Source organism: Solea solea, chromosome 5, assembly GCF_958295425.1.
Source record: "Solea solea chromosome 5, fSolSol10.1, whole genome shotgun sequence".
NCBI lineage: Eukaryota > Metazoa > Chordata > Actinopteri > Pleuronectiformes > Soleidae > Solea > Solea solea.
The window spans coordinates 26653511-26665729 of NC_081138.1; positions in this window are offsets into that span (position 1 = coordinate 26653511).

The window sequence follows — 12219 nt, forward strand, 5'->3', positions numbered from 1 at the left end:
TTTGGTCAGTTATAATTTTTGAACATGTCATGTAAAGTGATGAGCAGGGATCAAAAGATTAAATAAAGAAGGAGAAAATGACATATTCATGCATTTTTATCAAAAGTGTCAAAGTGATGTGTCTCTGCTTGCATGTGTGAGTCTTTAGTCGATTTATCATTATTTTTATTATTTATGCATGCTTGAGTGATCTGTCGGGTTTCAGTATTTTATCCAATGTACACGCATGCTCCACACACACAAGAACACACCATCCTTTGCACGACACAACCCCGGCTGCCCAGGCATGTGACAGGAGCAACATAGTGTCCTTGCAATCCTACGAGGTGCACGGAGAGGTGTAAATTTGCAGTGAGGGGTGGTCTCCAAATCTGCCTCAGCCCTGGCAGGACCCCTGAACCCAAATTGAAAGCAGACGTGTTTGGAGTTCATTCTCTGAGTTACTACTGTTCAATTGTGATTTACAAGAGTGTGTGAGATATGGAAATCTCTCACGCAACTCAAGATATGGGCTGAGTGAAAGCACATTGTGAAACAGGCCCCTCCGCCCTGTGGGAAGGACTAATCTGTAAACTCATGCTATCCCTCCATTTGGACAGGACCGTTTATTCAGTGTTTTCAACCTTTTAGCCTGTCATCTTCTCAAATAGAGGAACAATGTCCTCTTTAGCTAATGGGAAAAGCATGCCAGGAGGACAGGCGAGTCAGACTTTTTCGACGCGAGTTTCAAGGCTGAAATGATTTGGGAGGAAAGTTGGGGAGTGGGGGTCTGTATTAGGGGTTAGTCATTGTGGCAAAGGGATTTACCAATACAATTACATCCCAATTTCTTGGTTAATAAATAAAAATGTTATATGAGGACATTACAACAACAAAGCTCATGGTAAAATAAACCACTAAACAGTATATATATATATATATATATACACACACACACAGTATATATACTGTGTATATATATATATATATATATATATATACATACATACATATATACATATATATGTAATATAATATAATATATACACATACATATATATGTAATATAATATATAATGTTATAAACCACAGAAATTGGAACTAAACCAGTTTTCACTTCTTAAAAAACTGTGCAAAACACATTTCTCTACATTAAAGGCTGTCAGTTCAAAATGATCTTACTTCATCCTTTGATATTCAATAAATTAATAGTTGCCTCAGTGTTGGACAGCAATAAAAGACCACAGATGAACTCTCCTGGTTTTAGAGGAACACGGGAGTCAACGGTGAAGCAATGACTCGAGGTCAATCAGTGAGTGTAAGAGGAGGAAAAGCACGAAGGAGGACAGTTGTGTGTGTCTCAGATGTGATAGAGTTATCGGCCATGGGCTCAACCATGGACTGAGCGTGAGGGAGACATCTATCATTCCAATTTCGTTATTGCTTTTCTCCACATTCTGATTTGTGTCAAGGGTTTTGCAGTGAAGAAACACATAACTGCAAGACACTGCGAAGAAGTCTTCACACAACTAGCAATTGTACAAAATGCTCAAAAGTAATTTTAACCATCCTCAGTTTTGAAAAATGCGCAAAGTGCCAGACATTACTTGAAAGACATTACGTGATATTTATGAATTGAAATATCTTTAAACGACAAGTCTTCAACAGAAAACACTTTAAATCCACATTAATCGTATTTGTATTCAAGTTTAATATGCACTTATTTAGGTCACCATTCAATGACATCATCCACTTTATTGTCTCTGTTATAACCCCTTATTAAACATCATAGCGAGAAAGGAACTATGCAGTGCTACTAGCGAGTGACTATTTGTCACTAATGGATCATAAGCACTCCTCAGAAGCTCTGCCTGAAAAAGCATGAGAGCTTCAGGAGCAGAACAATCCCTGTGATCCCGTGCTGCCCTGCTTGTCATCAAACTAGGCCTTTTGTTATTGTTTTGACTGAGAGATCCCTCTCTGCAGAAACTAAATACTGTGCATTAAAATCTCATATTATATGTTATATAAGTTCATCTGATTTAATTTAGTAACAGTTTTTAAAATTTCACTCAGGCACGCTTTGTTAGGATGCAGAATTTTAAATTAAGTGAATGTTTCATGTGTTTTTTATGACTAATTACCTACAACAGATGTCACAGGTAAACAGAAACACATGCCTCACTTGTAGGTAAGGCCATTTGTTTTATTGAAGTGGAAGGCCGCAGTACACCTTGGGTTGTAATCCAGGCCAGTTCCGAGCATTACTGTTCACAGAAGTTATTTGGCCTCTCGCGTGCATGTTGCCTCACACGGGTCTCTGTTGGATACACACACCCAAACACATATACACATACACAACACGCACTAGGCTCTTTCCTCCAGAAAACACCTGCTCTCCACACGAACAACTCCACTTCATCCGTCTCTAGCTCTCCAGGACTCCTTAAGTCGTGGTTTACCGTTTGATAGAAGACTTTAATGGAACACATTCACTCAAAAAAACACAGATTTATAACGTCACCGGGGAGACTCAACACTGTGAGATGAACGTCATGAGATAATGACATTACCAAAGTATGTTTCTTTCTCTCTCAGGCCAACACAGAGAAAAGAATACATGCTTTAAGCATCTGCACAATCGAGAGTGGTAATGCTCCATATTCTTGTCGACCTAACAACATATCTCAACTGGAAAAGTTTCTTGGGCAATCTTGGTCAATTTGCAGGCACTGGATTTTTCTTTTTTTAAATCGCTGTATTGATCATACATACAGTGTATTGTTTCTTATAAAGCATTCATGGTTGTGTTCCTGATAAATGAATCAGTATCAGTGCAGTGTTCCTAATAAAGTGATCAGCAGGGTCCCCATGGGTCCTTGAAATCCTCAAAACGAGAATTTGAAAAAGCATCAAATCAAGGCCCGTTTTTGTCAAAATTGCCCCCTAAATAAGACTTCACTGAAAGTGCTTGAATTTGGAAATTTTGAGTCATGTTTATTAGTGGTGTTGTGGACACTGTACCGCAGTTGACATGAGATTCCATGCAGACGTGAGTAAATGAGTGAGTAAACGTTAAGCAAGAGACAGCAAATGATGTGATGCCTGGGAAATGAAAATTCTAAGATCTCTGGCTCACCAAAGAAAATTACAAAGACTGACGTGTCCAAGATCCCAAGGACAACCACTTGGCGAGATGCAGAGTGTGCTGCAAATCAATAAAAGTGGATGCCATGGATGAAGCGGCTCTCTACAAGTTTCCCTCACATCTTAAGCTGTGTTAGCATGTTCAGTCCTCGAATTTGAGAGAATTAGTCCTGGAAATACCATGGAATGTCCTTGAATTTGATGTCAACCAAGGTGTAGGAACCCTGGATCAGGGTAGTGTTTCTAATAAAGTGATCCGTGTAGTGTTCCGAATATTGGAATAAGTATCAGTGTAGTGTTCCTAACAAATCAATCAGTTTTTGTGTAGTGTTCCTGAGAAAATGATCAGTGTTCCAAATAAAGTGTAGGGTCCCTAGTAAAGAGAGGGAAAGCGAGAGAGAGCTTGAAAACAGGCTCAGGTGACAGATGACAGGTGACTGTCATCACCTTGCAAGCTTAAAACCAATCAGACTGAGAAAGAAAGAAACTTCCTGGTAAGTAAGGGCTGAAATCAGGAATTGATCGGGTCTGTTGTGTCTGTTCTTCTTCCAGCATCAGCTTCTGTTCACCAGCTCTGCTCTGCGTCTCCCACCCACATCATTAAAAAGGCATCCATCCTTACAATGAGACAGCAAGGGAGGCACGGCAGAGATGGAGCGGCACTGTTGCCGCAGACAGCAGTGCTTTTCTTGTCAAAAATAAAACCACATGGATACATCAGCCTCAGTATTTGCACACACTCAAACAAATTTGCAGATTGACTTACATGTGACATCGGCATAGATGATCCAGAAAGACAAACACTGGTGAATAATGACTGACCTTTGCAGGCAAATAAACATTTAAATACCACAGAGATTATTTTCACTGTTGAAAGCAATGGACGTAAAGTTGATTAAGATACTTGTTTTGTGGCACGGTTTGAGAAAACTTTGCATATAAACTCCTAGTCCTAGCGCTTGTTCGTACACTCGTGAATCAGTGGACTCTATAGCCTTTTGAAATGAAAATGAAAATAAATGGAAACATTAATTCCCATTAACCTCCATCATAACACATGACACAGACATTCCTCAGTGGAGTGACTCAGTGTTATGGTTACGGCTCCAGTGAAGCCAGTAGCTATGAGAAGATTAAGGAGGACTTCAGATGGATCCAACATGAGCTCCGACCTTCACTCAAAGTGGATTAATTCTGATCACACGACCGCGTCGCCTGCTTATATTTTCACTTATTACCATTTAACAGAAGTGAAGGACATGCATGTGCTTAATGTATCGCCGTGTCTCTTAGTGGTCAGTTCTGCCGTCTGTCTGTAGCAGCTAATGTTTAATTTTCTTTGTATTTTACTCATTAGTTGTTGCTTCTAAACAAATTACATTCAAACATTTGTCAAATGAGTCTCTCTGTTTCTCAGAGTAAGCGGTGTTTAGATCTCATGTTGCCCGGCAACATTCCCATGCTACACACAGGAAGTGATTTATTTTATGTCAACACAGACGGAGGCTACAGCATCACTGAGCTAGGGCAGCACATGGCTAAGAGGAACAGAATTGGGCTGGAAGGTTGCCTGTTCAAATCCCAGGAAGGGATGGGGTGGTCTGAGCAAGGTGCCCAATCATCCATTGCAGATAAGTCCTGCGCCCAGTTTGTGTGACAGCCAGTCGTCTTTCATCTTGAAGAATATGGATTTGATTCCCGGCTCGGCTAGTCAGCTGTGCCAATGGTGTGTGAATGGGTATGAAAGATGAGTGATAGAAAATATGCTGCACATAGATATCTGTATATATCTGTGGTCATCAAGTGCTCTATAAAAACAGACCATTTAAAGGCTGAGGTCAAATTCAATATCACTAATTGTGTGTGTGCAAAAATAAATAATTCTAAAGTGAGACAGCTGCAGAAGAAAAGTTTCAGAAGTAAAAAAAACCCAGGCCTGCAGCAATTTGACAGGAAAAACTCTTTGTCCCCTAATAGTCAGACATGCTACAAATGGTAGAGAGAGAGAAAGGCAACAAAAGAGACACCTCCTGCATTTATAAAAGGGGGAGGAGTCTTGGACAATAAAGCTCCACGCTAGTTGGTCAAGAGAGTGACGAAAGCTTGAACCAGTGGTGTATGAGTTTTGCAGAAAAACAATGTAGTGAACGATGTCGGGATAAGAGACGGAAGGCAGAATTTTTGGTTCGTCATTCCAGGACGAATAAACTTCTATTGTTTACTTCCCAGTCCCTCCAAATCCTGCCGTCGGTGCAAACCCTCTATACTGTACATTAACTGGTGTTTGACCACAGAGACATTAGGTACGTCGATTTTTATCAAACTGCATGTATAATTTCAATATTTTACACTAAACTGTGAAGATTTGCACCTGAATCAGCAAAGAACATTATAATATATATGGATTTTCACATGAAAAACATGGTTTGGCAGTTTATTTACACTTTAAACAGGACTACATTGAAAGCACCAGGTGGATGGGAAACGCTATCACAATAAGACATAAATCTGGACTACTACCTTTATCATCTCGCTGTGCAGCATTATACGCTGTTGTAGCACCTGCGTAGCAAAAGAGTAGAAAATTGTCTGGAAGGCTTTTACTGAGCGTAACATCCTTGATTGTAATGTCCAACATCGATATAACATTTTGTAAAATAAATCCATCTTACATTCCTGATGTCTGATCCACATACTTGAAGTATGACATATTTATATGATAATTCCGTAATATATTTTATTTTATGTGAATATCAATATAATCTGGTAGTTGTAGCAACTGTTTCCATTCAGAGTGGAGCTGTAACTGTGAAAATGAAGAGCAGAATGGCGGAGAGCATGTGTTTTCAGCTAGAGTGGAGCTGCTGGATGCTGTGAAGATGTGGGAAGAGGATTTATCAAGCACTGCACAGCTGGGCTGAAGAAACAAGTGATGAACTTGATGAACATGAGAGGGAAATCAGTCTTAGGGTGAGTCAAGTTTACAACACTAAGGACATGTGCAGGGATTATAGCATACAGTATGTATAGCGAGTGTAGTCATGGACAACAATGAATGACATTTTTAATATAGTACTAATAGAGTAGTAGTGCAGTGTTGTAATGTAAAAAAAAAGTACAAATACATTACTGTACTTAAGTACAAAAATCACATATCTGTACTTTACTTTATATTTCTTGCAACTTTTACTTTTTCTCCACTACATTTCCTCTAACTATCTTTGTTACTCGTTATTACCAAATAAAATCAGGAGAAGAAGAGTTGGTAATGGTCTGTATTTATATAAAACTTTTCTTTTCTTGATGAGATACAGTTTTTGCCATTCACACACTTCAACATGGGGTCAAGTGTCTTGCTCAAGGACACATGTAGACTAGCAGAGCCAGGAATTGAACCCACAGCCTTCCCTCACTCTGAGCTACCTACTTAAGTACATTAAATGTCATATACATTAAGACTTTTATTTAAGTAATATTATAAAAAAGTGACTTCAACTTCTACCAAAGTCATTTTCTGTAGCATACTTTTATTCAAGTATCCCTTTTAGGTACTTTATACAAGACTGGTGGCACAACACTTTCCCATCCAGATGGTGGCGCGCTCTCTTTTTGCAATATACCACGACCCTAAACCTTTTATTGACCACAGTGTAGTGTAGGCAATACCATAAATACTATACTTAAAAAGATGTCTCATGACATCTGTAAAAGATTGATTATTTTAATAAAAATAATAATTTCCTTGTCCACCATGTGTTGTTGACATTGCTGGCATATATGTATTGGCCTTAATCCCTGATAAAGATGTTTGGGTTTACTGTACAGATGCAGTAGCCTCTGGTTTCATATCATAACATATCCAGTTGTCAGCTTTTCATATTACATTCAGCTGACTGCAGGAAAATGATACTATATTATTCTTCAAAAAAACACTTTTAGAGGACAGACATATTAAGCTCCACTTGTCCAACCATCAAGCTTACTTTTGAAAACATGTCCCTATATGGACAGGGCTATATCCTAATTTGACAGAAAATTAATAATAAGAAAAAAATCTATCTGGAATGAAATAAAATATTGGACGTGGTTTCAACTTGTTGTATTCTCTTTAAATTGCCTAGCAAGATAAATTGTGTCTCATCTTGTGCAAGCAATTTTGAGTTGTCACGCTAACTGCAATTTACACCCACTGGCCAGTTTATTGGGTACACAGACAGTACACTAAACAAAGTGGCAGGAATGGCACCCGGTGTGGTCTTCTTCTTCTGTAGCTCATCTGCTTCATTAATTGGCATGATATACAGTGTGTTCAGAGATGGTCCTCTACATACCTTGGTTGTAACTAGTGGTAATTTGAGTTACTGTGGTCTTTCCATCATCTCTAGCCAGTCTGACCATTGTTTTTTGGCCTCTGGCACTTTCACCAACAACTGCTTTCCTAAAGATCGGACCGACATGTCTGGCCCCAACATCCCTGTCATATTCACTCACTCACTCATTTATTTTCTCCCGCTTTATCCTCTACATGAGGGTCGTGGGGGGGAACTGGTTTGCCAGTCCATCACAGGGCCCCATAGAGACAAACAACTATCCACTCACACCTACGGTCAATTTAACATGCACATGTGTGCATGTTCTCCCCATGCACACATGGGGAGAACATGCAAACCCCATGCAGAAAGGGCCCTGGTTCCAACCGAGTCTTGAACCCGGGTCTTCTTGCTGCAAACCCTGACACCAACCGTGTGGCCCCTGTCACATTCAAAGTCATTTAAATCAATAACCAATTCCTCCTCATTCTGAAGATCAGTGTTAACGTAAAGACTTGAGTTGCTGCCATGTGAGTCAGGTGTACCTAATAAGTGGCCAATAAATGTGTGTGTGTGTGTCTTTATTGACGACATTCACAGCCCCACAAGAACAATTATGACTGTAATCTTTGTTTTTACTGAAGCCCCCCAGCACACATGCACTGCTTTGTACATTCACCTCCCAATGTCAGACACATCTTAGGTTCATTAAGTGCTCCATTAAGTCTGTGAAGTCCTACGCATGGCTCTTCTCATGAAATTAATATGCTTGGTGCGTCTGAACCTCACGCATGTTATTATCACTGCACCCTGCTGTTTGATCAGCCCCGAATGTGCTGCACCTAGATAAGCCATGGAATTTTATTGGCACGCTATTTGCTAGTCTGTTTTTGTTGTGTGTGTGTGTGTGTGTTTGTGTGGGGTTTAACATATTATTATTATTATTATCATAATAATAAAAAAAAACTCCACTCCATTGCAGCTGCATGGCTAGAGAAACACTGCAGATGCAGCTGACGTGACAAAGAGGCACTGACTGAAGAAAGATGGTGAAGTGAGAAAAACAGGACAGAGTAACGAGACACTCATCTGGAAGTATTTTGGGTCAAAGAGGAAAAGCAACCGTAATCCTGAAAAAGGTCGTGACAGCAATCCCTTTTAGTTAAGAGAATTATCTGATGTTAATGCTTTTAATAACACATGGCTCCAGGAAGCAATTGTGATCGCAATTAACATATTTGGAAAGATAAACTAACTGAAGACTTACTTACCTAGAATGTTAACCCGGTAAAACATCTGCAGGTCTATTCACACTACAGGCTTCAGTGTATGTAAATATAAATGTGTTTTTAATTTTTAGTCATTATTTTTCATGCACTTTTCATTCAAACATTTGTTCAGTTTTGTCCACCTTAATTTCCCCTGTTACCTCTTCCCTTTCTGATGTGATATGCCAGGAAAGAAGTACATGACTTTCTCATCCCTTATTTTTCTGTTCTGTGGCTTCCTTATTTATATATTTTATTTGGTTAGGGACTCCTCTTATGCGTCTAACTAGTGAACGTTCTTTTTTTTTTTGGTTTATTTTGTGCACTTTCTGTCAAAAATGAAACAGTACAGCCTCCCGAAAGAGTTTGTGGTCCAGTCCTGACTTCTTGAACTCATCACAACGCAGAGTGCATGATCTATTGCAGTGTTTCTAACACCATTATCACCAATGTTAAAATACAGTGGTGTAAAGTCGAGCAAAGTCAGCTAAGGACTTTTCACAGGAGGCAGATTTATTCCAAACAAGATAATTTGCTCTCTCATCATCCTCCTCTTCCTCACATATACTTCACACACTGATATAGTGACATTAGATCCAGATGGAGTGAGAGATGAGGTGACTCTAATGATTATTATTTGTTTCATTTTCTATGCACTTCATTCAAAATTCCTCATCAGCTCCACTCTGATCACATACCCTGGTATATACAGTAGAACAGTATTTCTGATTTAAAGAAATAAAGCAGGACATATAGACAGAGGCATCAGGTGATGAGAATTCTCAGAAGAGTAAGAATTTCAAGCTTTTGTAAACAGAATAGTGACTGAATCGAGTTTGACAGCTTATTCCACAACCAGAGGAATCTTGTGGGAGAAAAGTTTGGATTGTGGACAACCCAGAGAATCAGCAAAGTAAGCCGTTTCATTTGTTTTTTTTGTTTGTTTTTTTTATCTTGTGAGGATTATAGACAAAGTATTATAGTCAAACTTGCGGATTCTGCCCAAGTGATATAAATCGAGACAACTAATGTGGGCAAATATGCAGTGTTTTGGGTTTTAAAAAAAAACATTCAGGGGAGAAAGTAATAAATACATGAGAATTTATTCTGAGGCTATAACAATTTATTTTACGGTGGACAGACCAAAAGGAGTAGACTCAGTGTTGAGTGGTTTAAAAAGTGAGGTTAGCGCAACAGGTATTAAGAGGAGAGGAGTTAATGTGCGAAACATGTCGACACTCCTCACACTAATGTCACATCTAGAAAGAAATTTAAGTATCAAACTAGGGAAAACAATAAAATCCATGGAGTTTCAATCGTCACTATCCTAATAAAAGAGAGATGCAGAGATAACTGCATGTATTCAGAGTTAGTTCAGTGACAACAGTTCATTTACTACATATTTTGTAGATCTGAAGATCAAACAATACACACAAAAGAGAACAGGACACAGGACTGATCTGAGAATATTGAGTGGTTTTCTCTGGACTGCATTTGTCTGTATAAAAAGCACATGACCTATAAAAGTTTCATATACTTTTATGAGTCTAAAAGGAGGGTGATATATAAATATAAGACACTAGTTTAATATACACAATGACAATCTGTCTGGTATCACCTGTTTCCATGTGGACAAGTGGTTGTGAATTTTCAGTCTTTGTACTGTTTTGTTGTTTTGTCTTACATCTTATTGTGATAGACTTAAAAGAGGGCTATATGTAAAACATGTACAACATGAGCATTTTAAAGGGGGAATACAATCCTAATTCAAAACATTTTAGAGCCATGGTTGCCAAAGGAAGTTTCCAAAACACAGAAACTTATTCCTGGTGTTACTCTGTGTTAATACACGTACGTTTACTCTTATATAACTGTGCCACAGTCTGTTGTATTTTTAAGAACATCAAAGTACTTTTCACTCGTCATCAACAGGCACAGATTGAAAGTGAGAGTGTGTCTGCTCTAAACAGCAGCAGAGTCACAGTGGGGAAGAATAATCAGATAAAAGATGACAAGGCAGACATTATGGACATTATTGTATTTTATGAATTCATTTATCACACTAAAAGAAAAATGAAAACCGTCTAGTTACTTTTAATCTCACGTTTGGGGAAGTACACCGATTGGTCTGACCTATGACCTTCTGATTTGATGTTGTTATTGAGTCAAAATAAGCACGTATGGTAAACAAACAACTCCAGTAACTAATTAGGTTCCAGTGATCAAGCAACCAACTGCTATTTGCAAGTAGAAATGGGTACAAAGGGCCTTTGTGTTTTTGGTTAATGTTATGATGGCAGCCTTGGCTTTGGAGATTATTGAAAGTGCGGAAATATTTATTGGCTCTGTCTTAGTTTACGTGGTGTGGAGTATGTAGTCTGTTTCAAATAGTAATGTGCCGTGCAGTGTGTGTGTGTGTGTGTGTGTGTGTGTGTGTGAAAAAGACATCGCAGCATGTTTTAGAATTGGCAAATTCATTATCAAGCATTTACATCATATATTGACTCAACTCAAAAGGCAGTTGTATGTACTAATGCCCCGCCCCATTGTAAGTGTTCTCACAACGACTCTGTGACAAGGTGACAATGGTGGACTATAAAAACTAAAAATAAATCAACCCAAGAGGGTCAAAGAGCTACGAGTTGCACCATTGGTGTTAGTAAAACCAGTATTTATTTATCTAGTATGACATATCATGTGTATTTTATGACTTAATAAACTACATATCCTACATAATGTACATTTAAAGACACAGGATATAGGTCTATGCTGCAGGGGTCTCAGAAATCTTCAATCATGTGGTGGAAGATCTCACTTCCCGCTAAAGTCAAGCAATAAAGACTGATCTCGAGCACTTGTGAGGAACGGGTGAGGGGATGGATGGAAGAGGGAAAGGAAAGAGAAGAAAGAAGAGATCAATAACCAGGTAAAAGAAGATTTATGAACTTTTGGATAACTGAATCCAGAAAAAGGCAGTAATGCAATATGAAAGATGCCAAATGTCATTAAATGCCACTCATACAGTATCTAACTAACTTAAAAGGCTTTGATCTATATCCCGTATGTAACAGAGTGTATGTGTAAGAGAACGTTTACATTTAATGACTCATTAATACTGAAAGTGACGGCTGGGATTTTTCTTTTCATGCACGTGTCATATTATAAATCCAAACCAGTGTAGACACATCTATGTAAACTGTCCACTGTTCAGAAACTCAAAGTGCTTATTTTAGAACATCTTTCCCTCTTTAAAGGCACTAAAGCAGAGCATGTTTTCATAAGCACGGCTCTGTTTCTTCTGATACATGAACAGATATGGTGAGCAGCTAAGACGGTGATCCCTAACAGCTGTTCCTGCATTAGATGGGATCAGCATATTCCCCCGACAGCCAAGCACAACACGGGTTCACATTCTCTAACAAGGCCGATTACACCAACTTTAATGCACTTCAACTGCCTGCAACCTGGGCCATCAAGCGTGCCTGCCAACAAATGAAGAAAATTCTTTAAGAATA